General features: G+C 48.1%; 52 non-coding genes across 52 annotated transcripts; all 52 read left to right on the top strand.

Moving 5' to 3' along the window:
* The first annotated feature begins 191 nt into the window (after nucleotides 1–191).
* On the top strand, nucleotides 192–310 carry LOC136211837 (5S ribosomal RNA). Its single transcript, XR_010679026.1, has one exon. It is a non-coding gene; the product is annotated as a 5S ribosomal RNA (ribosomal RNA).
* A 182-nt stretch (nucleotides 311–492) lies between these two features.
* Nucleotides 493–611, top strand: LOC136211556 (5S ribosomal RNA). Its single transcript, XR_010678756.1, has one exon. It is a non-coding gene; the product is annotated as a 5S ribosomal RNA (ribosomal RNA).
* A 182-nt stretch (nucleotides 612–793) lies between these two features.
* On the top strand, nucleotides 794–912 carry LOC136211942 (5S ribosomal RNA). Its single transcript, XR_010679124.1, has one exon. It is a non-coding gene; the product is annotated as a 5S ribosomal RNA (ribosomal RNA).
* Nucleotides 913–1,094: 182 nt separating this feature from the next.
* LOC136212267 (5S ribosomal RNA) lies at nucleotides 1,095–1,213 on the top strand. The gene has a single exon (XR_010679432.1). It is a non-coding gene; the product is annotated as a 5S ribosomal RNA (ribosomal RNA).
* A 259-nt stretch (nucleotides 1,214–1,472) lies between these two features.
* On the top strand, nucleotides 1,473–1,591 carry LOC136211838 (5S ribosomal RNA). The gene has a single exon (XR_010679027.1). It is a non-coding gene; the product is annotated as a 5S ribosomal RNA (ribosomal RNA).
* Nucleotides 1,592–1,773: 182 nt separating this feature from the next.
* LOC136211557 (5S ribosomal RNA) lies at nucleotides 1,774–1,892 on the top strand. Its single transcript, XR_010678757.1, has one exon. It is a non-coding gene; the product is annotated as a 5S ribosomal RNA (ribosomal RNA).
* A 182-nt stretch (nucleotides 1,893–2,074) lies between these two features.
* LOC136211839 (5S ribosomal RNA) lies at nucleotides 2,075–2,193 on the top strand. Its single transcript, XR_010679028.1, has one exon. It is a non-coding gene; the product is annotated as a 5S ribosomal RNA (ribosomal RNA).
* A 182-nt stretch (nucleotides 2,194–2,375) lies between these two features.
* LOC136214825 (5S ribosomal RNA) lies at nucleotides 2,376–2,494 on the top strand. The gene has a single exon (XR_010681893.1). It is a non-coding gene; the product is annotated as a 5S ribosomal RNA (ribosomal RNA).
* Nucleotides 2,495–2,753: 259 nt separating this feature from the next.
* Nucleotides 2,754–2,872, top strand: LOC136211925 (5S ribosomal RNA). The gene has a single exon (XR_010679108.1). It is a non-coding gene; the product is annotated as a 5S ribosomal RNA (ribosomal RNA).
* Nucleotides 2,873–3,130: 258 nt separating this feature from the next.
* On the top strand, nucleotides 3,131–3,249 carry LOC136211841 (5S ribosomal RNA). The gene has a single exon (XR_010679030.1). It is a non-coding gene; the product is annotated as a 5S ribosomal RNA (ribosomal RNA).
* A 182-nt stretch (nucleotides 3,250–3,431) lies between these two features.
* Nucleotides 3,432–3,550, top strand: LOC136212269 (5S ribosomal RNA). The gene has a single exon (XR_010679434.1). It is a non-coding gene; the product is annotated as a 5S ribosomal RNA (ribosomal RNA).
* A 259-nt stretch (nucleotides 3,551–3,809) lies between these two features.
* On the top strand, nucleotides 3,810–3,928 carry LOC136211842 (5S ribosomal RNA). The gene has a single exon (XR_010679031.1). It is a non-coding gene; the product is annotated as a 5S ribosomal RNA (ribosomal RNA).
* Nucleotides 3,929–4,110: 182 nt separating this feature from the next.
* On the top strand, nucleotides 4,111–4,229 carry LOC136211558 (5S ribosomal RNA). The gene has a single exon (XR_010678758.1). It is a non-coding gene; the product is annotated as a 5S ribosomal RNA (ribosomal RNA).
* A 182-nt stretch (nucleotides 4,230–4,411) lies between these two features.
* LOC136211843 (5S ribosomal RNA) lies at nucleotides 4,412–4,530 on the top strand. Its single transcript, XR_010679032.1, has one exon. It is a non-coding gene; the product is annotated as a 5S ribosomal RNA (ribosomal RNA).
* A 182-nt stretch (nucleotides 4,531–4,712) lies between these two features.
* Nucleotides 4,713–4,831, top strand: LOC136214826 (5S ribosomal RNA). Its single transcript, XR_010681894.1, has one exon. It is a non-coding gene; the product is annotated as a 5S ribosomal RNA (ribosomal RNA).
* A 259-nt stretch (nucleotides 4,832–5,090) lies between these two features.
* On the top strand, nucleotides 5,091–5,209 carry LOC136211926 (5S ribosomal RNA). The gene has a single exon (XR_010679109.1). It is a non-coding gene; the product is annotated as a 5S ribosomal RNA (ribosomal RNA).
* Nucleotides 5,210–5,467: 258 nt separating this feature from the next.
* On the top strand, nucleotides 5,468–5,586 carry LOC136214655 (5S ribosomal RNA). The gene has a single exon (XR_010681734.1). It is a non-coding gene; the product is annotated as a 5S ribosomal RNA (ribosomal RNA).
* Nucleotides 5,587–5,846: 260 nt separating this feature from the next.
* Nucleotides 5,847–5,965, top strand: LOC136211559 (5S ribosomal RNA). Its single transcript, XR_010678759.1, has one exon. It is a non-coding gene; the product is annotated as a 5S ribosomal RNA (ribosomal RNA).
* Nucleotides 5,966–6,148: 183 nt separating this feature from the next.
* Nucleotides 6,149–6,267, top strand: LOC136211844 (5S ribosomal RNA). Its single transcript, XR_010679033.1, has one exon. It is a non-coding gene; the product is annotated as a 5S ribosomal RNA (ribosomal RNA).
* Nucleotides 6,268–6,450: 183 nt separating this feature from the next.
* On the top strand, nucleotides 6,451–6,569 carry LOC136215189 (5S ribosomal RNA). The gene has a single exon (XR_010682236.1). It is a non-coding gene; the product is annotated as a 5S ribosomal RNA (ribosomal RNA).
* Nucleotides 6,570–6,828: 259 nt separating this feature from the next.
* On the top strand, nucleotides 6,829–6,947 carry LOC136211845 (5S ribosomal RNA). The gene has a single exon (XR_010679034.1). It is a non-coding gene; the product is annotated as a 5S ribosomal RNA (ribosomal RNA).
* Nucleotides 6,948–7,129: 182 nt separating this feature from the next.
* LOC136214377 (5S ribosomal RNA) lies at nucleotides 7,130–7,248 on the top strand. Its single transcript, XR_010681466.1, has one exon. It is a non-coding gene; the product is annotated as a 5S ribosomal RNA (ribosomal RNA).
* A 182-nt stretch (nucleotides 7,249–7,430) lies between these two features.
* LOC136211561 (5S ribosomal RNA) lies at nucleotides 7,431–7,549 on the top strand. The gene has a single exon (XR_010678760.1). It is a non-coding gene; the product is annotated as a 5S ribosomal RNA (ribosomal RNA).
* A 182-nt stretch (nucleotides 7,550–7,731) lies between these two features.
* LOC136211846 (5S ribosomal RNA) lies at nucleotides 7,732–7,850 on the top strand. The gene has a single exon (XR_010679035.1). It is a non-coding gene; the product is annotated as a 5S ribosomal RNA (ribosomal RNA).
* A 182-nt stretch (nucleotides 7,851–8,032) lies between these two features.
* On the top strand, nucleotides 8,033–8,151 carry LOC136212270 (5S ribosomal RNA). Its single transcript, XR_010679435.1, has one exon. It is a non-coding gene; the product is annotated as a 5S ribosomal RNA (ribosomal RNA).
* A 259-nt stretch (nucleotides 8,152–8,410) lies between these two features.
* Nucleotides 8,411–8,529, top strand: LOC136211651 (5S ribosomal RNA). The gene has a single exon (XR_010678847.1). It is a non-coding gene; the product is annotated as a 5S ribosomal RNA (ribosomal RNA).
* A 182-nt stretch (nucleotides 8,530–8,711) lies between these two features.
* LOC136211562 (5S ribosomal RNA) lies at nucleotides 8,712–8,830 on the top strand. Its single transcript, XR_010678761.1, has one exon. It is a non-coding gene; the product is annotated as a 5S ribosomal RNA (ribosomal RNA).
* A 182-nt stretch (nucleotides 8,831–9,012) lies between these two features.
* Nucleotides 9,013–9,131, top strand: LOC136211848 (5S ribosomal RNA). The gene has a single exon (XR_010679036.1). It is a non-coding gene; the product is annotated as a 5S ribosomal RNA (ribosomal RNA).
* A 182-nt stretch (nucleotides 9,132–9,313) lies between these two features.
* LOC136214827 (5S ribosomal RNA) lies at nucleotides 9,314–9,432 on the top strand. Its single transcript, XR_010681895.1, has one exon. It is a non-coding gene; the product is annotated as a 5S ribosomal RNA (ribosomal RNA).
* A 259-nt stretch (nucleotides 9,433–9,691) lies between these two features.
* On the top strand, nucleotides 9,692–9,810 carry LOC136211927 (5S ribosomal RNA). The gene has a single exon (XR_010679110.1). It is a non-coding gene; the product is annotated as a 5S ribosomal RNA (ribosomal RNA).
* Nucleotides 9,811–10,067: 257 nt separating this feature from the next.
* Nucleotides 10,068–10,186, top strand: LOC136214656 (5S ribosomal RNA). Its single transcript, XR_010681735.1, has one exon. It is a non-coding gene; the product is annotated as a 5S ribosomal RNA (ribosomal RNA).
* A 260-nt stretch (nucleotides 10,187–10,446) lies between these two features.
* Nucleotides 10,447–10,565, top strand: LOC136211564 (5S ribosomal RNA). The gene has a single exon (XR_010678763.1). It is a non-coding gene; the product is annotated as a 5S ribosomal RNA (ribosomal RNA).
* Nucleotides 10,566–10,749: 184 nt separating this feature from the next.
* On the top strand, nucleotides 10,750–10,868 carry LOC136213461 (5S ribosomal RNA). Its single transcript, XR_010680570.1, has one exon. It is a non-coding gene; the product is annotated as a 5S ribosomal RNA (ribosomal RNA).
* Nucleotides 10,869–11,051: 183 nt separating this feature from the next.
* Nucleotides 11,052–11,170, top strand: LOC136215190 (5S ribosomal RNA). The gene has a single exon (XR_010682237.1). It is a non-coding gene; the product is annotated as a 5S ribosomal RNA (ribosomal RNA).
* Nucleotides 11,171–11,429: 259 nt separating this feature from the next.
* On the top strand, nucleotides 11,430–11,548 carry LOC136211849 (5S ribosomal RNA). Its single transcript, XR_010679037.1, has one exon. It is a non-coding gene; the product is annotated as a 5S ribosomal RNA (ribosomal RNA).
* A 182-nt stretch (nucleotides 11,549–11,730) lies between these two features.
* On the top strand, nucleotides 11,731–11,849 carry LOC136214400 (5S ribosomal RNA). The gene has a single exon (XR_010681486.1). It is a non-coding gene; the product is annotated as a 5S ribosomal RNA (ribosomal RNA).
* Nucleotides 11,850–12,031: 182 nt separating this feature from the next.
* Nucleotides 12,032–12,150, top strand: LOC136212990 (5S ribosomal RNA). Its single transcript, XR_010680125.1, has one exon. It is a non-coding gene; the product is annotated as a 5S ribosomal RNA (ribosomal RNA).
* Nucleotides 12,151–12,331: 181 nt separating this feature from the next.
* LOC136211850 (5S ribosomal RNA) lies at nucleotides 12,332–12,450 on the top strand. Its single transcript, XR_010679038.1, has one exon. It is a non-coding gene; the product is annotated as a 5S ribosomal RNA (ribosomal RNA).
* A 259-nt stretch (nucleotides 12,451–12,709) lies between these two features.
* On the top strand, nucleotides 12,710–12,828 carry LOC136211851 (5S ribosomal RNA). The gene has a single exon (XR_010679039.1). It is a non-coding gene; the product is annotated as a 5S ribosomal RNA (ribosomal RNA).
* A 182-nt stretch (nucleotides 12,829–13,010) lies between these two features.
* On the top strand, nucleotides 13,011–13,129 carry LOC136212124 (5S ribosomal RNA). Its single transcript, XR_010679298.1, has one exon. It is a non-coding gene; the product is annotated as a 5S ribosomal RNA (ribosomal RNA).
* A 182-nt stretch (nucleotides 13,130–13,311) lies between these two features.
* Nucleotides 13,312–13,430, top strand: LOC136212991 (5S ribosomal RNA). The gene has a single exon (XR_010680126.1). It is a non-coding gene; the product is annotated as a 5S ribosomal RNA (ribosomal RNA).
* Nucleotides 13,431–13,612: 182 nt separating this feature from the next.
* LOC136212992 (5S ribosomal RNA) lies at nucleotides 13,613–13,731 on the top strand. The gene has a single exon (XR_010680127.1). It is a non-coding gene; the product is annotated as a 5S ribosomal RNA (ribosomal RNA).
* Nucleotides 13,732–13,913: 182 nt separating this feature from the next.
* On the top strand, nucleotides 13,914–14,032 carry LOC136211853 (5S ribosomal RNA). Its single transcript, XR_010679041.1, has one exon. It is a non-coding gene; the product is annotated as a 5S ribosomal RNA (ribosomal RNA).
* A 259-nt stretch (nucleotides 14,033–14,291) lies between these two features.
* On the top strand, nucleotides 14,292–14,410 carry LOC136211854 (5S ribosomal RNA). The gene has a single exon (XR_010679042.1). It is a non-coding gene; the product is annotated as a 5S ribosomal RNA (ribosomal RNA).
* Nucleotides 14,411–14,592: 182 nt separating this feature from the next.
* On the top strand, nucleotides 14,593–14,711 carry LOC136212126 (5S ribosomal RNA). Its single transcript, XR_010679300.1, has one exon. It is a non-coding gene; the product is annotated as a 5S ribosomal RNA (ribosomal RNA).
* A 182-nt stretch (nucleotides 14,712–14,893) lies between these two features.
* On the top strand, nucleotides 14,894–15,012 carry LOC136212993 (5S ribosomal RNA). The gene has a single exon (XR_010680128.1). It is a non-coding gene; the product is annotated as a 5S ribosomal RNA (ribosomal RNA).
* Nucleotides 15,013–15,194: 182 nt separating this feature from the next.
* On the top strand, nucleotides 15,195–15,313 carry LOC136211855 (5S ribosomal RNA). Its single transcript, XR_010679043.1, has one exon. It is a non-coding gene; the product is annotated as a 5S ribosomal RNA (ribosomal RNA).
* A 259-nt stretch (nucleotides 15,314–15,572) lies between these two features.
* On the top strand, nucleotides 15,573–15,691 carry LOC136211856 (5S ribosomal RNA). Its single transcript, XR_010679044.1, has one exon. It is a non-coding gene; the product is annotated as a 5S ribosomal RNA (ribosomal RNA).
* A 182-nt stretch (nucleotides 15,692–15,873) lies between these two features.
* LOC136212127 (5S ribosomal RNA) lies at nucleotides 15,874–15,992 on the top strand. The gene has a single exon (XR_010679301.1). It is a non-coding gene; the product is annotated as a 5S ribosomal RNA (ribosomal RNA).
* A 182-nt stretch (nucleotides 15,993–16,174) lies between these two features.
* LOC136211857 (5S ribosomal RNA) lies at nucleotides 16,175–16,293 on the top strand. The gene has a single exon (XR_010679045.1). It is a non-coding gene; the product is annotated as a 5S ribosomal RNA (ribosomal RNA).
* Nucleotides 16,294–16,475: 182 nt separating this feature from the next.
* Nucleotides 16,476–16,594, top strand: LOC136212272 (5S ribosomal RNA). Its single transcript, XR_010679436.1, has one exon. It is a non-coding gene; the product is annotated as a 5S ribosomal RNA (ribosomal RNA).
* Nucleotides 16,595–16,855: 261 nt separating this feature from the next.
* On the top strand, nucleotides 16,856–16,974 carry LOC136211858 (5S ribosomal RNA). Its single transcript, XR_010679046.1, has one exon. It is a non-coding gene; the product is annotated as a 5S ribosomal RNA (ribosomal RNA).
* Nucleotides 16,975–17,117: the final 143 nt, after the last annotated feature.

The following is a 17,117-nucleotide window of genomic DNA, read 5'->3' on the forward strand; positions in this document are numbered from 1 at the left end:
AGGCGGGCCCAAACTTTTTTGCAACGTGCATTTTTTAATTATTTAATTTTTTTTTCACCATGGCGTGCACGTTTTCGAGGCGGGGGTCAGTGTTTGGGGTCCGGGGGCTTGTGCATGCACGTGAAGGATGAGCATACGGGAGAAAGGGGCGTCCAGTATGGAATATATGCTTAGTTTTTGCATGGGATGACGGGTGCGATCATACCAGCACTAATGCACCGGATCCCATCAGAACTCCGAAGCTAAACGTGCTTGGGCGAGAGTAGTACTAAGATGGGTGACCTCTTGGGAAGTCCTCGTGTTGCACCCCCAAACTTTTTTGCAACGTGCATTTTTTAATTATTTAATTTTTTTTTCACCATGGCGTGCACGTTTTCGAGGCGGGGGTCAGTGTTTGGGGTCCGGGGGCTTGTGCATGCACGTGAAGGATGAGCATACGGGAGAAAGGGGCGTCCAGTATGGAATATATGCTTAGTTTTTGCATGGGATGACGGGTGCGATCATACCAGCACTAATGCACCGGATCCCATCAGAACTCCGAAGTTAAACGTGCTTGGGCGAGAGTAGTACTAAGATGGGTGACCTCTTGGGAAGTCCTCGTGTTGCACCCCCAAACTTTTTTGCAACGTGCATTTTTTAATTATTTAATTTTTTTTTCACCATGGCGTGCACGTTTACGAGGCGGGGGTCAGTGTTTGGGGTCCGGGGGCTTGTGCATGCACGTGAAGGATGAGCATACGGGAGAAAGGGGCGCCCAGTATGGAATATATGCTTAGTTTTTGCATGGGATGACGGGTGCGATCATACCGGCACTAATGCACCGGATCCCATCAGAACTCCGAAGCTAAACGTGCTTGGGCGAGAGTAGTACTAAGATGGGTGACCTCTTGGGAAGTCCTCGTGTTGCACCCCCAAACTTTTTTGCAACGTGCATTTTTTAATTATTTAATTTTTTTTTTCACCATGGCGTGCACGTTTACGAGGCGGGGTCAGTGTTTGGGGTCCGGGGGCTTGTGCATGCACGTGAAGGATGAGCATACGGGAGAAAGGGGCGCCCAGTATGGAATATATGCTTAGTTTTTGCATGGGATGACGGGTGCGATCATACCAGCACTAATGCACCGGATCCCATCAGAACTCCGAAGTCAAACGTGCTTGGGCGAGAGTAGTACTAAGATGGGTGACCTCTTGGGAAGTCCTCGTGTTGCACCCCCAAACTTTTTTGCAACGTGCATTTTTTAATTATTTAATTTTTTTTTCACCATGGCGTGCACGTTTTCGAGGCGGGCCCAAACTTTTTTGCAACGTGCATTTTTTAATTATTTAATTTTTTTTTCACCATGGCGTGCACGTTTTCGAGGCGGGGGTCAGTGTTTGGGGTCCGGGGGCTTGTGCATGCACGTGAAGGATGAGCATACGGGAGAAAGGGGCGTCCAGTATGGAATATATGCTTAGTTTTTGCATGGGATGACGGGTGCGATCATACCAGCACTAATGCACCGGATCCCATCAGAACTCCGAAGCTAAACGTGCTTGGGCGAGAGTAGTACTAAGATGGGTGACCTCTTGGGAAGTCCTCGTGTTGCACCCCCAAACTTTTTTGCAACGTGCATTTTTTAATTATTTAATTTTTTTTTCACCATGGCGTGCACGTTTTCGAGGCGGGGGTCAGTGTTTGGGGTCCGGGGGCTTGTGCATGCACGTGAAGGATGAGCATACGGGAGAAAGGGGCGTCCAGTATGGAATATATGCTTAGTTTTTGCATGGGATGACGGGTGCGATCATACCAGCACTAATGCACCGGATCCCATCAGAACTCCGAAGTTAAACGTGCTTGGGCGAGAGTAGTACTAAGATGGGTGACCTCTTGGGAAGTCCTCGTGTTGCACCCCCAAACTTTTTTGCAACGTGCATTTTTTAATTATTTAATTTTTTTTTCACCATGGCGTGCACGTTTACGAGGCGGGGGTCAGTGTTTGGGGTCCGGGGGCTTGTGCATGCACGTGAAGGATGAGCATACGGGAGAAAGGGGCGCCCAGTATGGAATATATGCTTAGTTTTTGCATGGGATGACGGGTGCGATCATACCAGCACTAATGCACCGGATCCCATCAGAACTCCGAAGCTAAACGTGCTTGGGCGAGAGTAGTACTAAGATGGGTGACCTCTTGGGAAGTCCTCGTGTTGCACCCCCAAACTTTTTTGCAACGTGCATTTTTTAATTATCTAATTTTTTTTTTCACCATGGCGTGCACGTTTAGGAGGCGGGGTCAGTGTTTGGGGTCCGGGGGCTTGTGCATGCACGTGAAGGATGAGCATACGGGAGAAAGGGGCGCCCAGTATGGAATATATGCTTAGTTTTTGCATGGGATGACGAGTGCGATCATACCAGCACTAATGCACCGGATCCCATCAGAACTCCGAAGTTTAACGTGCTTGGGCGAGAGTAGTACTAAGATGGGTGACCTCTTGGGAAGTCCTCGTGTTGCACCCCCAAACTTTTTTGCAACGTGCATTTTTTAATTATTTAATTTTTTTTTCACCATGGCGTGCACGTTTTCGAGGCGGGCCCAACCTTTTTTACAACGTGCATTTTTTAATTATTTAATTTTTTTTTCACCATGGCGTGCACGTTTTCGAGGCGGGGGTCAGTGTTTGGGGTCCGGGGGCTTGTGCATGCACGTGAAGGATGAGCATACGGGAGAAAGGGGCGCCCAGTATGGAATATATGCTTAGTTTTTGCATGGGATGACGGGTGCGATCATACCAGCACTAATGCACCGGATCCCATTAGAACTCCGAAGTTAAACGTGCTTGGGCGAGAGTAGTACTAAGATGGGTGACCTCTTGGGAAGTCCTCGTGTTGCACCCCCAAAATTTTACAACGTGCATTTTTTAATTATTTAATTTTTTTTTCACCATGGCGTGCACGTTTTCGAGGCGGGCCCAAACTTTTTTGCAACGTGCATTTTTTAATTATTTAATTTTTTTTTTCACCATGGCGTGCACGTTTTCGAGGCGGGGGTCAGTGTTTGGGGTCCGGGGGCTTGTGCATGCACGTGAAGGATGAGCATACGGGAGAAAGGGGCGCCCAGTATGGAATATATGCTTAGTTTTTGCATGGGATGACGGGTGCGATCATACCAGCACTAATGCACCGGATCCCATCAGAACTCCGAAGCTAAACGTGCTTGGGCGAGAGTAGTACTAAGATGGGTGACCTCTTGGGAAGTCCTCGTGTTGCACCCCCAAACTTTTTTGCAACGTGCATTTTTTAATTATTTAATTTTTTTTTTCACCATGGCGTGCACGTTTACGAGGCGGGGTCAGTGTTTGGGGTCCGGGGGCTTGTGCATGCACGTGAAGGATGAGCATACGGGAGAAAGGGGCGCCCAGTATGGAATATATGCTTAGTTTTTGCATGGGATGACGGGTGCGATCATACCAGCACTAATGCACCGGATCCCATCAGAACTCCGAAGTCAAACGTGCTTGGGCGAGAGTAGTACTAAGATGGGTGACCTCTTGGGAAGTCCTCGTGTTGCACCCCCAAACTTTTTTGCAACGTGCATTTTTTAATTATTTAATTTTTTTTTCACCATGGCGTGCACGTTTTCGAGGCGGGCCCAAACTTTTTTGCAACGTGCATTTTTTAATTATTTAATTTTTTTTTCACCATGGCGTGCACGTTTTCGAGGCGGGGGTCAGTGTTTGGGGTCCGGGGGCTTGTGCATGCACGTGAAGGATGAGCATACGGGAGAAAGGGGCGTCCAGTATGGAATATATGCTTAGTTTTTGCATGGGATGACGGGTGCGATCATACCAGCACTAATGCACCGGATCCCATCAGAACTCCGAAGCTAAACGTGCTTGGGCGAGAGTAGTACTAAGATGGGTGACCTCTTGGGAAGTCCTCGTGTTGCACCCCCAAACTTTTTTGCAACGTGCATTTTTTAATTATTTAATTTTTTTTTCACCATGGCGTGCACGTTTTCGAGGCGGGGGTCAGTGTTTGGGGTCCGGGGGCTTGTGCATGCACGTGAAGGATGAGCATACGGGAGAAAGGGGCGTCCAGTATGGAATATATGCTTAGTTTTTGCATGGGATGACGGGTGCGATCATACCAGCACTAATGCACCGGATCCCATCAGAACTCCGAAGTTAAACGTGCTTGGGCGAGAGTAGTACTAAGATGGGTGACCTCTTGGGAAGTCCTCGTGTTGCACCCCCAAACTTTTTTGCAACGTGCATTTTTTAATTATTTAATTTTTTTTTCACCATGGCGTGCACGTTTACGAGGCGGGGGTCAGTGTTTGGGGTCCGGGGGCTTGTGCATGCACGTGAAGGATGAGCATACGGGAGAAAGGGGCGCCCAGTATGGAATATATGCTTAGTTTTTGCATGGGATGACGGGTGCGATCATACCAGCACTAATGCACCGGATCCCATCAGAACTCCGAAGCTAAACGTGCTTGGGCGAGAGTAGTACTAAGATGGGTGACCTCTTGGGAAGTCCTCGTGTTGCACCCCCAAACTTTTTTGCAACGTGCATTTTTTAATTATCTAATTTTTTTTTTCACCATGGCGTGCACGTTTAGGAGGCGGGGTCAGTGTTTGGGGTCCGGGGGCTTGTGCATGCACGTGAAGGATGAGCATACGGGAGAAAGGGGCGCCCAGTATGGAATATATGCTTAGTTTTTGCATGGGATGACGAGTGCGATCATACCAGCACTAATGCACCGGATCCCATCAGAACTCCGAAGTTTAACGTGCTTGGGCGAGAGTAGTACTAAGATGGGTGACCTCTTGGGAAGTCCTCGTGTTGCACCCCCAAACTTTTTTGCAACGTGCATTTTTTAATTATTTAATTTTTTTTTCACCATGGCGTGCACGTTTTCGAGGCGGGCCCAACCTTTTTTACAACGTGCATTTTTTAATTATTTAATTTTTTTTTCACCATGGCGTGCACGTTTTCGAGGCGGGGGTCAGTGTTTGGGGTCCGGGGGCTTGTGCATGCACGTGAAGGATGAGCATACGGGAGAAAGGGGCGCCCAGTATGGAATATATGCTTAGTTTTTGCATGGGATGACGGGTGCGATCATACCAGCACTAATGCACCGGATCCCATTAGAACTCCGAAGTTAAACGTGCTTGGGCGAGAGTAGTACTAAGATGGGTGACCTCTTGGGAAGTCCTCGTGTTGCACCCCCAAAATTTTACAACGTGCATTTTTTAATTATTTAATTTTTTTTTCACCATGGCGTGCACGTTTTCGAGGCGGGCCCAAACTTTTTTGCAACGTGCATTTTTTAATTATTTAATTTTTTTTTTCACCATGGCGTGCACGTTTTCGAGGCGGGGGTCAGTGTTTGGGGTCCGGGGGCTTGTGCATGCACGTGAAGGATGAGCATACGGGAGAAAGGGGCGCCCAGTATGGAATATATGCTTAGTTTTTGCATGGGATGACGGGTGCGATCATACCAGCACTAATGCACCGAATCCCATCAGAACTCCGAAGTTAAATGTGCTTGGGCGAGAGTAGTACTAAGATGGGTGACCTCTTGGGAAGTCCTCGTGTTGCACCCCCAAACTTTTTTGCAACGTGCATTTTTTAATTATTTAATTTTTTTTTCACCATGGCGTGCACGTTTTCGAGGCGGGCCCAAACTTTTTTGCAACGTGCATTTTTTAATTATTTAATTTTTTTTTTCACCATGGCGTGCACGTTTTCGAGGCGGGGGTCAGTGTTTGGGGTCCGGGGGCTTGTGCATGCACGTGAAGGATGAGCATACGGGAGAAAGGGGCGCCCAGTATGGAATATATGCTTAGTTTTTGCATGGGATGACGGGTGCGATCATACCAGCACTAATGCACCGGATCCCATCAGAACTCCGAAGTTAAACGTGCTTGGGCGAGAGTAGTACTAAGATGGGTGACCTCTTGGGAAGTCCTCGTGTTGCACCCCCAAACTTTTTTGCAACGTGCATTTTTTAATTATTTAATTTTTTTTTTCACCATGGCGTGCACGTTTACGAGGCGGGGGTCAGTGTTTGGGGTCCGGGGGCTTGTGCATGCACGTGAAGGATGAGCATACGGGAGAAAGGGGCGTCCAGTATGGAATATATGCTTAGTTTTTGCATGGGATGACGGGTGCGATCATACCAGCACTAATGCACCGGATCCCATCAGAACTCCGAAGCTAAACGTGCTTGGGCGAGAGTAGTACTAAGATGGGTGACCTCTTGGGAAGTCCTCGTGTTGCACCCCCAAACTTTTTTGCAACGTGCATTTTTTAATTATTTAATTTTTTTTTTCACCATGGCGTGCACGTTTACGAGGCGGAGGTCAGTGTTTGGGGTCCGGGGGCTTGTGCATGCACGTGAAGGATGAGCATACGGGAGAAAGGGGCGCCCAGTATGGAATATATGCTTAGTTTTTGCATGGGATAACGGGTGCCATCATACCAGCACTAATGCACCGGATCCCATCAGAACTCCGAAGCTAAACGTGCTTGGGCGAGAGTAGTACTAAGATGGGTGACCTCTTGGGAAGTCCTCGTGTTGCACCACCAAACTTTTTTGCAACGTGCATTTTTTAATTATTTAATTTTTTTTTCACCATGGCGTGCACGTTTTCGAGGCGGGCCCAAACTTTTTTGCAACGTGCATTTTTTAATTATTTAATTTTTTTTTCACCATGGCGTGCACGTTTTCGAGGCGGGGGTCAGTGTTTGGGGTCCGGGGGCTTGTGCATGCACGTGAAGGATGAGCATACGAGAGAAAGGGGCGTCCAGTATGGAATATATGCTTAGTTTTTGCATGGGATGACGGGTGCGATCATACCAGCACTAATGCACCGGATCCCATCAGAACTCCGAAGCTAAACGTGCTTGGGCGAGAGTAGTACTAAGATGGGTGACCTCTTGGGAAGTCCTCGTGTTGCACCCCCAAACTTTTTTGCAACGTGCATTTTTTAATTATTTAATTTTTTTTTCACCATGGCGTGCACGTTTTCGAGGCGGGGGTCAGTGTTTGGGGTCCGGGGGCTTGTGCATGCACGTGAAGGATGAGCATACGGGAGAAAGGGGCGCCCAGTATGGAATATATGCTTAGTTTTTGCATGGGATGACGGGTGTGATCATACCAGCACTAATGCACCGGATCCCATCAGAACTCCGAAATTAAACGTGCTTGGGCGAGAGTAGTACTAAGATGGGTGACCTCTTGGGAAGTCCTCGTGTTGCACCCCCAAACTTTTTTGCAACGTGCATTTTTTAATTATTTAATTTTTTTTTCACCATGGCGTGCACGTTTACGAGGCGGGGGTCAGTGTTTGGGGTCCGGGGGCTTGTGCATGCACGTGAAGGATGAGCATACGGGAGAAAGGGGCGTCCAGTATGGAATATATGCTTAGTTTTTGCATGGGATGACGGGTGCGATCATACCAGCACTAATGCACCGGATCCCATCAGAACTCCGAAGTTAAACGTGCTTGGGCGAGAGTAGTACTAAGATGGGTGACCTCTTGGGAAGTCCTCGTGTTGCACCCCCAAACTTTTTTGCAACGTGCATTTTTTAATTATTTAATTTTTTTTTCACCATGGCGTGCACGTTTACGAGGCGGGGGTCAGTGTTTGGGGTCCGGGGGCTTGTGCATGCACGTGAAGGATGAGCATACGGGAGAAAGGGGCGCCCAGTATGGAATATATGCTTAGTTTTTGCATGGGATGACGGGTGCGATCATACCAGCACTAATGCACCGGATCCCATCAGAACTCCGAAGCTAAACGTGCTTGGGCGAGAGTAGTACTAAGATGGGTGACCTCTTGGGAAGTCCTCGTGTTGCACCCCCAAACTTTTTTGCAACGTGCATTTTTTAATTATTTAATTTTTTTTTTCACCATGGCGTGCACGTTTACGAGGCGGGGTCAGTGTTTGGGGTCCGGGGGCTTGTGCATGCACGTGAAGGATGAGCATACGGGAGAAAGGGGCGCCCAGTATGGAATATATGCTTAGTTTTTGCATGGGATGACGGGTGCGATCATACCAGCACTAATGCACCGGATCCCATCAGAACTCCGAAGTCAAACGTGCTTGGGCGAGAGTAGTACTAAGATGGGTGACCTCTTGGGAAGTCCTCGTGTTGCACCCCCAAACTTTTTTGCAACGTGCATTTTTTAATTATTTAATTTTTTTTTCACCATGGCGTGCACGTTTTCGAGGCGGGCCCAAACTTTTTTGCAACGTGCATTTTTTAATTATTTAATTTTTTTTTCACCATGGCGTGCACGTTTTCGAGGCGGGGGTCAGTGTTTGGGGTCCGGGGGCTTGTGCATGCACGTGAAGGATGAGCATACGGGAGAAAGGGGCGTCCAGTATGGAATATATGCTTAGTTTTTGCATGGGATGACGGGTGCGATCATACCAGCACTAATGCACCGGATCCCATCAGAACTCCGAAGCTAAACGTGCTTGGGCGAGAGTAGTACTAAGATGGGTGACCTCTTGGGAAGTTCTCGTGTTGCACCCCCAAACTTTTTTGCAACGTGCATTTTTTAATTATTTAATTTTTTTTTCACCATGGCGTGCACGTTTTCGAGGCGGGGGTCAGTGTTTGGGGTCCGGGGGCTTGTGCATGCACGTGAAGGATGAGCATACGGGAGAAAGGGGCGTCCAGTATGGAATATATGCTTAGTTTTTGCATGGGATGACGGGTGCGATCATACCAGCACTAATGCACCGGATCCCATCAGAACTCCGAAGTTAAACGTGCTTGGGCGAGAGTAGTACTAAGATGGGTGACCTCTTGGGAAGTCCTCGTGTTGCACCCCCAAACTTTTTTGCAACGTGCATTTTTTAATTATTTAATTTTTTTTTCACCATGGCGTGCACGTTTACGAGGCGGGGGTCAGTGTTTGGGGTCCGGGGGCTTGTGCATGCACGTGAAGGATGAGCATACGGGAGAAAGGGGCGCCCAGTATGGAATATATGCTTAGTTTTTGCATGGGATGACGGGTGCGATCATACCAGCACTAATGCACCGGATCCCATCAGAACTCCGAAGCTAAACGTGCTTGGGCGAGAGTAGTACTAAGATGGGTGACCTCTTGGGAAGTCCTCGTGTTGCACCCCCAAACTTTTTTGCAACGTGCATTTTTTAATTATCTAATTTTTTTTTTCACCATGGCGTGCACGTTTAGGAGGCGGGGTCAGTGTTTGGGGTCCGGGGGCTTGTGCATGCACGTGAAGGATGAGCATACGGGAGAAAGGGGCGCCCAGTATGGAATATATGCTTAGTTTTTGCATGGGATGACGAGTGCGATCATACCAGCACTAATGCACCGGATCCCATCAGAACTCCGAAGTTTAACGTGCTTGGGCGAGAGTAGTACTAAGATGGGTGACCTCTTGGGAAGTCCTCGTGTTGCACCCCCAAACTTTTTTGCAACGTGCATTTTTTAATTATTTAATTTTTTTTTCACCATGGCGTGCACGTTTTCGAGGCGGGCCCAACCTTTTTTACAACGTGCATTTTTTAATTATTTAATTTTTTTTTCACCATGGCGTGCACGTTTTCGAGGCGGGGGTCAGTGTTTGGGGTCCGGGGGCTTGTGCATGCACGTGAAGGATGAGCATACGGGAGAAAGGGGCGCCCAGTATGGAATATATGCTTAGTTTTTGCATGGGATGACGGGTGCGATCATACCAGCACTAATGCACCGGATCCCATTAGAACTCCGAAGTTAAACGTGCTTGGGCGAGAGTAGTACTAAGATGGGTGACCTCTTGGGAAGTCCTCGTGTTGCACCCCCAAAATTTTACAACGTGCATTTTTTAATTATTTAATTTTTTTTCACCATGGCGTGCACGTTTTCGAGGCGGGCCCAAACTTTTTTGCAACGTGCATTTTTTAATTATTTAATTTTTTTTTTCACCATGGCGTGCACGTTTTCGAGGCGGGGGTCAGTGTTTGGGGTCCGGGGGCTTGTGCATGCACGTGAAGGATGAGCATACGGGAGAAAGGGGCGCCCAGTATGGAATATATGCTTAGTTTTTGCATGGGATGACGGGTGCGATCATACCAGCACTAATGCACCGAATCCCATCAGAACTCCGAAGTTAAATGTGCTTGGGCGAGAGTAGTACTAAGATGGGTGACCTCTTGGGAAGTCCTCGTGTTGCACCCCCAAACTTTTTTGCAACGTGCATTTTTTAATTATTTAATTTTTTTTTCACCATGGCGTGCACGTTTTCGAGGCGGGCCCAAACTTTTTTGCAACGTGCATTTTTTAATTATTTAATTTTTTTTTTCACCATGGCGTGCACGTTTTCGAGGCGGGGGTCAGTGTTTGGGGTCCGGGGGCTTGTGCATGCACGTGAAGGATGAGCATACGGGAGAAAGGGGCGCCCAGTATGGAATATATGCTTAGTTTTTGCATGGGATGACGGGTGCGATCATACCAGCACTAATGCACCGGATCCCATCAGAACTCCGAAGTTAAACGTGCTTGGGCGAGAGTAGTACTAAGATGGGTGACCTCTTGGGAAGTCCTCGTGTTGCACCCCCAAACTTTTTTGCAACGTGCATTTTTTAATTATTTAATTTTTTTTTTTCACCATGGCGTGCACGTTTACGAGGCGGGGGTCAGTGTTTGGGGTCCGGGGGCTTGTGCATGCACGTGAAGGATGAGCATACGGGAGAAAGGGGCGTCCAGTATGGAATATATGCTTAGTTTTTGCATGGGATGACGGGTGCGATCGTACCAGCACTAATGCACCGGATCCCATCAGAACTCCGAAGCTAAACGTGCTTGGGCGAGAGTAGTACTAAGATGGGTGACCTCTTGGGAAGTCCTCGTGTTGCACCCCCAAACTTTTTTGCAACGTGCATTTTTTAATTATTTAATTTTTTTTTTCACCATGGCGTGCACGTTTACGAGGCGGAGGTCAGTGTTTGGGGTCCGGGGGCTTGTGCATGCACGTGAAGGATGAGCATACGGGAGAAAGGGGCGCCCAGTATGGAATATATGCTTAGTTTTTGCATGGGATAACGGGTGCCATCATACCAGCACTAATGCACCGGATCCCATCAGAACTCCGAAGCTAAACGTGCTTGGGCGAGAGTAGTACTAAGATGGGTGACCTCTTGGGAAGTCCTCGTGTTGCACCACCAAACTTTTTTGCAACGTGCATTTTTTAATTATTTAATTTTTTTTTCACCATGGCGTGCACGTTTTCGAGGCGGGCCCAAACTTTTTTGCAACGTGCATTTTTTAATTATTTAATTTTTTTTTCACCATGGCGTGCACGTTTTCGAGGCGGGGGTCAGTGTTTGGGGTCCGGGGGCTTGTGCATGCACGTGAAGGATGAGCATACGAGAGAAAGGGGCGTCCAGTATGGAATATATGCTTAGTTTTTGCATGGGATGACGGGTGCGATCATACCAGCACTAATGCACCGGATCCCATCAGAACTCCGAAGCTAAACGTGCTTGGGCGAGAGTAGTACTAAGATGGGTGACCTCTTGGGAAGTCCTCGTGTTGCACCCCCAAACTTTTTTGCAACGTGCATTTTTTAATTATTTAATTTTTTTTTCACCATGGCGTGCACGTTTTCGAGGCGGGGGTCAGTGTTTGGGGTCCGGGGGCTTGTGCATGCACGTGAAGGATGAGCATACGGGAGAAAGGGGCGTCCAGTATGGAATATATGCTTAGTTTTTGCATGGGATGACGGGTGCGATAATACCAGCACTAATGCACCGGATCCCATCAGAACTCCGAAGTTAAACGTACTTGGGCGAGAGTAGTACTAAGATGGGTGACCTCTTGGGAAGTCCTCGTGTTGCACCCCCAAACTTTTTTGCAACGTGCATTTTTTAATTATTTAATTTTTTTTTCACCATGGCGTGCACGTTTACGAGGCGGGGGTCAGTGTTTGGGGTCCGGGGGCTTGTGCATGCACGTGAAGGATGAGCATACGGGAGAAAGGGGCGCCCAGTATGGAATATATGCTTAGTTTTTGCATGGGATGACGGGTGCGATCATACCAGCACTAATGCACCGGATCCCATCAGAACTCCGAAGCTAAACGTGCTTGGGCGAGAGTAGTACTAAGATGGGTGACCTCTAGGGAAGTCCTCGTGTTGCACCCCCAAACTTTTTTGCAACGTGCATTTTTTAATTATTTAATTTTTTTTTCACCATGGCGTGCACGTTTACGAGGCGGGGTCAGTGTTTGGGGTCCGGGGGCTTGTGCATGCACGTGAAGGATGAGCATACGGGAGAAAGGGGCGCCCAGTATGGAATATATGCTTAGTTTTTGCATGGGATGACGGGTGCGATCATACCAGCACTAATGCACCGGATCCCATCAGAACTCCGAAGCTAAACGTGCTTGGGCGAGAGTAGTACTAAGATGGGTGACCTCTTGGGAAGTCCTCGTGTTGCACCCCCAAACTTTTTTGCAACGTGCATTTTTTAATTATTTAATTTTTTTTTCACCATGGCGTGCACGTTTTCGAGGCGGGCCCAAACTTTTTTGCAACGTGCATTTTTTAATTATTTAATTTTTTTTTCACCATGGCGTGCACGTTTTCGAGGCGGGGGTCAGTGTTTGGGGTCCGGGGGCTTGTGCATGCACGTGAAGGATGAGCATACGAGAGAAAGGGGCGTCCAGTATGGAATATATGCTTAGTTTTTGCATGGGATGACGGGTGCGATCATACCAGCACTAATGCACCGGATCCCATCAGAACTCCGAAGCTAAACGTGCTTGGGCGAGAGTAGTACTAAGATGGGTGACCTCTTGGGAAGTCCTCGTGTTGCACCCCCAAACTTTTTTGCAACGTGTATTTTTTAATTATTTAATTTTTTTTTCACCATGGCGTGCACGTTTTCGAGGCGGGGGTCAGTGTTTGGGGTCCGGGGGCTTGTGCATGCACGTGAAGGATGAGCATACGGGAGAAAGGGGCGTCCAGTATGGAATATATGCTTAGTTTTTGCATAGGATGACGGGTGCGATAATACCAGCACTAATGCACCGGATCCCATCAGAACTCCGAAGTTAAACGTGCTTGGGCGAGAGTAGTACTAAGATGGGTGACCTCTTGGGAAGTCCTCGTGTTGCACCCCCAAACTTTTTTGCAACGTGCATTTTTTAATTATTTAATTTTTTTTTCACCATGGCGTGCACGTTTACGAGGCGGGGGTCAGTGTTTGGGGTCCGGGGGCTTGTGCATGCACGTGAAGGATGAGCATACGGGAGAAAGGGGCGCCCAGTATGGAATATATGCTTAGTTTTTGCATGGGATGACGGGTGCGATCATACCAGCACTAATGCACCGGATCCCATCAGAACTCCGAAGCTAAACGTGCTTGGGCGAGAGTAGTACTAAGATGGGTGACCTCTAGGGAAGTCCTCGTGTTGCACCCCCAAACTTTTTTGCAACGTGCATTTTTTAATTATTTAATTTTTTTTTCACCATGGCGTGCACGTTTACGAGGCGGGGGTCAGTGTTTGGGGTCCGGGGGCTTGTGCATGCACGTGAAGGATGAGCATACGGGAGAAAGGGGCGCCCAGTATGGAATATATGCTTAGTTTTTGCATGGGATGACGGGTGCGATCATACCAGCACTAATGCACCGGATCCCATCAGAACTCCGAAGCTAAACGTGCTTGGGCGAGAGTAGTACTAAGATGGGTGACCTCTAGGGAAGTCCTCGTGTTGCACCCCCAAACTTTTTTGCAACGTGCATTTTTTAATTATTTAATTTTTTTTTTCACCATGGCGTGCACGTTTACGAGGCGGGGTCAGTGTTTGGGGTCCGGGGGCTTGTGCATGCACGTGAAGGATGAGCATACGGGAGAAAGGGGCGCCCAGTATGGAATATATGCTTAGTTTTTGCATGGGATGACGGGTGCGATCATACCAGCACTAATGCACCGGATCCCATCAGAACTCCGAAGCTAAACGTGCTTGGGCGAGAGTAGTACTAAGATGGGTGACCTCTTGGGAAGTCCTCGTGTTGCACCCCCAAACTTTTTTGCAACGTGCATTTTTTAATTATTTAATTTTTTTTTCACCATGGCGTGCACGTTTTCGAGGCGGGCCCAAACTTTTTTGCAACGTGCATTTTTTAATTATTTAATTTTTTTTTCACCATGGCGTGCACGTTTTCGAGGCGGGGGTCAGTGTTTGGGGTCCGGGGGCTTGTGCATGCACGTGAAGGATGAGCATACGAGAGAAAGGGGCGTCCAGTATGGAATATATGCTTAGTTTTTGCATGGGATGACGGGTGCGATCATACCAGCACTAATGCACCGGATCCCATCAGAACTCCGAAGCTAAACGTGCTTGGGCGAGAGTAGTACTAAGATGGGTGACCTCTTGGGAAGTCCTCGTGTTGCACCCCCAAACTTTTTTGCAACGTGCATTTTTTAATTATTTAATTTTTTTTTCACCATGGCGTGCACGTTTTCGAGGCGGGGGTCAGTGTTTGGGGTCCGGGGGCTTGTGCATGCACGTGAAGGATGAGCATACGGGAGAAAGGGGCGTCCAGTATGGAATATATGCTTAGTTTTTGCATAGGATGACGGGTGCGATAATACCAGCACTAATGCACCGGATCCCATCAGAACTCCGAAGTTAAACGTGCTTGGGCGAGAGTAGTACTAAGATGGGTGACCTCTTGGGAAGTCCTCGTGTTGCACCCCCAAACTTTTTTGCAACGTGCATTTTTTAATTATTTAATTTTTTTTTCACCATGGCGTGCACGTTTACGAGGCGGGGGTCAGTGTTTGGGGTCCGGGGGCTTGTGCATGCACGTGAAGGATGAGCATACGGGAGAAAGGGGCGCCCAGTATGGAATATATGCTTAGTTTTTGCATGGGATGACGGGTGCGATCATACCAGCACTAATGCACCGGATCCCATCAGAACTCCGAAGCTAAACGTGCTTGGGCGAGAGTAGTACTAAGATGGGTGACCTCTAGGGAAGTCCTCGTGTTGCACCCCCAAACTTTTTTGCAACGTGCATTTTTTAATTATTTAATTTTTTTTTTCACCATGGCGTGCACGTTTACGAGGCGGGGTCAGTGTTTGGGGTCCGGGGGCTTGTGCATGCACGTGAAGGATGAGCATACGGGAGAAAGGGGCGCCCAGTATGGAATATATGCTTAGTTTTTGCATGGGATGACGGGTGCGATCATACCAGCACTAATGCACCGGATCCCATCAGAACTCCGAAGCTAAACGTGCTTGGGCGAGAGTAGTACTAAGATGGGTGACCTCTTGGGAAGTCCTCGTGTTGCACCCCCAAACTTTTTTGCAACGTGCATTTTTTAATTATTTAATTTTTTTTTCACCATGGCGTGCACGTTTTCGAGGCGGGCCCAAACTTTTTTGCAACGTGCATTTTTTAATTATTTAATTTTTTTTTCACCATGGCGTGCACGTTTTCGAGGCGGGGGTCAGTGTTTGGGGTCCGGGGGCTTGTGCATGCACGTGAAGGATGAGCATACGAGAGAAAGGGGCGTCCAGTATGGAATATATGCTTAGTTTTTGCATGGGATGACGGGTGCGATCATACCAGCACTAATGCACCGGATCCCATCAGAACTCCGAAGCTAAACGTGCTTGGGCGAGAGTAGTACTAAGATGGGTGACCTCTTGGGAAGTCCTCGTGTTGCACCCCCAAACTTTTTTGCAACGTGCATTTTTTAATTATTTAATTTTTTTTTCACCATGGCGTGCACGTTTTCGAGGCGGGGGTCAGTGTTTGGGGTCCGGGGGCTTGTGCATGCACGTGAAGGATGAGCATACGGGAGAAAGGGGCGTCCAGTATGGAATATATGCTTAGTTTTTGCATAGGATGACGGGTGCGATAATACCAGCACTAATGCACCGGATCCCATCAGAACTCCGAAGTTAAACGTGCTTGGGCGAGAGTAGTACTAAGATGGGTGACCTCTTGGGAAGTCCTCGTGTTGCACCCCCAAACTTTTTTGCAACGTGCATTTTTTAATTATTTAATTTTTTTTTCACCATGGCGTGCACGTTTACGAGGCGGGGGTCAGTGTTTGGGGTCCGGGGGCTTGTGCATGCACGTGAAGGATGAGCATACGGGAGAAAGGGGCGCCCAGTATGGAATATATGCTTAGTTTTTGCATGGGATGACGGGTGCGATCATACCAGCACTAATGCACCGGATCCCATCAGAACTCCGAAGCTAAACGTGCTTGGGCGAGAGTAGTACTAAGATGGGTGACCTCTTGGGAAGTCCTCGTGTTGCACCCCCAAACTTTTTTGCAACGTGCATTTTTTAATTATTTAATTTTTTTTTTCACCATGGCGTGCACGTTTACGAGGCGGGGTCAGTGTTTGGGGTCCGGGGGCTTGTGCATGCACGTGAAGGATGAGCATACGGGAGAAAGGGGCGCCCAGTATGGAATATATGCTTAGTTTTTGCATGGGATGACGGGTGCGATCATACCAGCACTAATGCACCGGATCCCATCAGAACTCCGAAGTCAAACGTGCTTGGGCGAGAGTAGTACTAAGATGGGTGACCTCTTGGGAAGTCCTCGTGTTGCACCCCCAAACTTTTTTGCAACGTGCATTTTTTAATTATTTAATTTTTTTTTCACCATGGCGTGCACGTTTTCGAGGCGGGCCCAAACTTTTTTGCAACGTGCATTTTTTAATTATTTAATTTTTTTTTTCCACCATGGCGTGCACGTTTTCGAGGCGGGGGTCAGTGTTTGGGGTCCGGGGGCTTGTGCATGCACGTGAAGGATGAGCATACGGGAGAAAGGGGCGTCCAGTATGGAATATATGCTTAGTTTTTGCATGGGATGACGGGTGCGATCATACCAGCACTAATGCACCGGATCCCATCAGAACTCCGAAGCTAAACGTGCTTGGGCGAGAGTAGTACTAAGATGGGTGACCTCTTGGGAAGTCCTCGTGTTGCACCCCCAAACTTTTTTGCAACGTGCATTTTTTAATTATTTAATTTTTTTTTCACCATGGCGTGCACGTTTTCGAGGCGGGGGTCAGTGTTTGGGGTCCGGGGGCTTGTGCATGCACGTGAAGGATGAGCATACGGGAGAAAGGGGCGT

Source organism: Euphorbia lathyris, chromosome 1 (assembly GCF_963576675.1).
Source record: "Euphorbia lathyris chromosome 1, ddEupLath1.1, whole genome shotgun sequence".
In the NCBI taxonomy this organism is placed as follows: domain Eukaryota; kingdom Viridiplantae; phylum Streptophyta; class Magnoliopsida; order Malpighiales; family Euphorbiaceae; genus Euphorbia; species Euphorbia lathyris.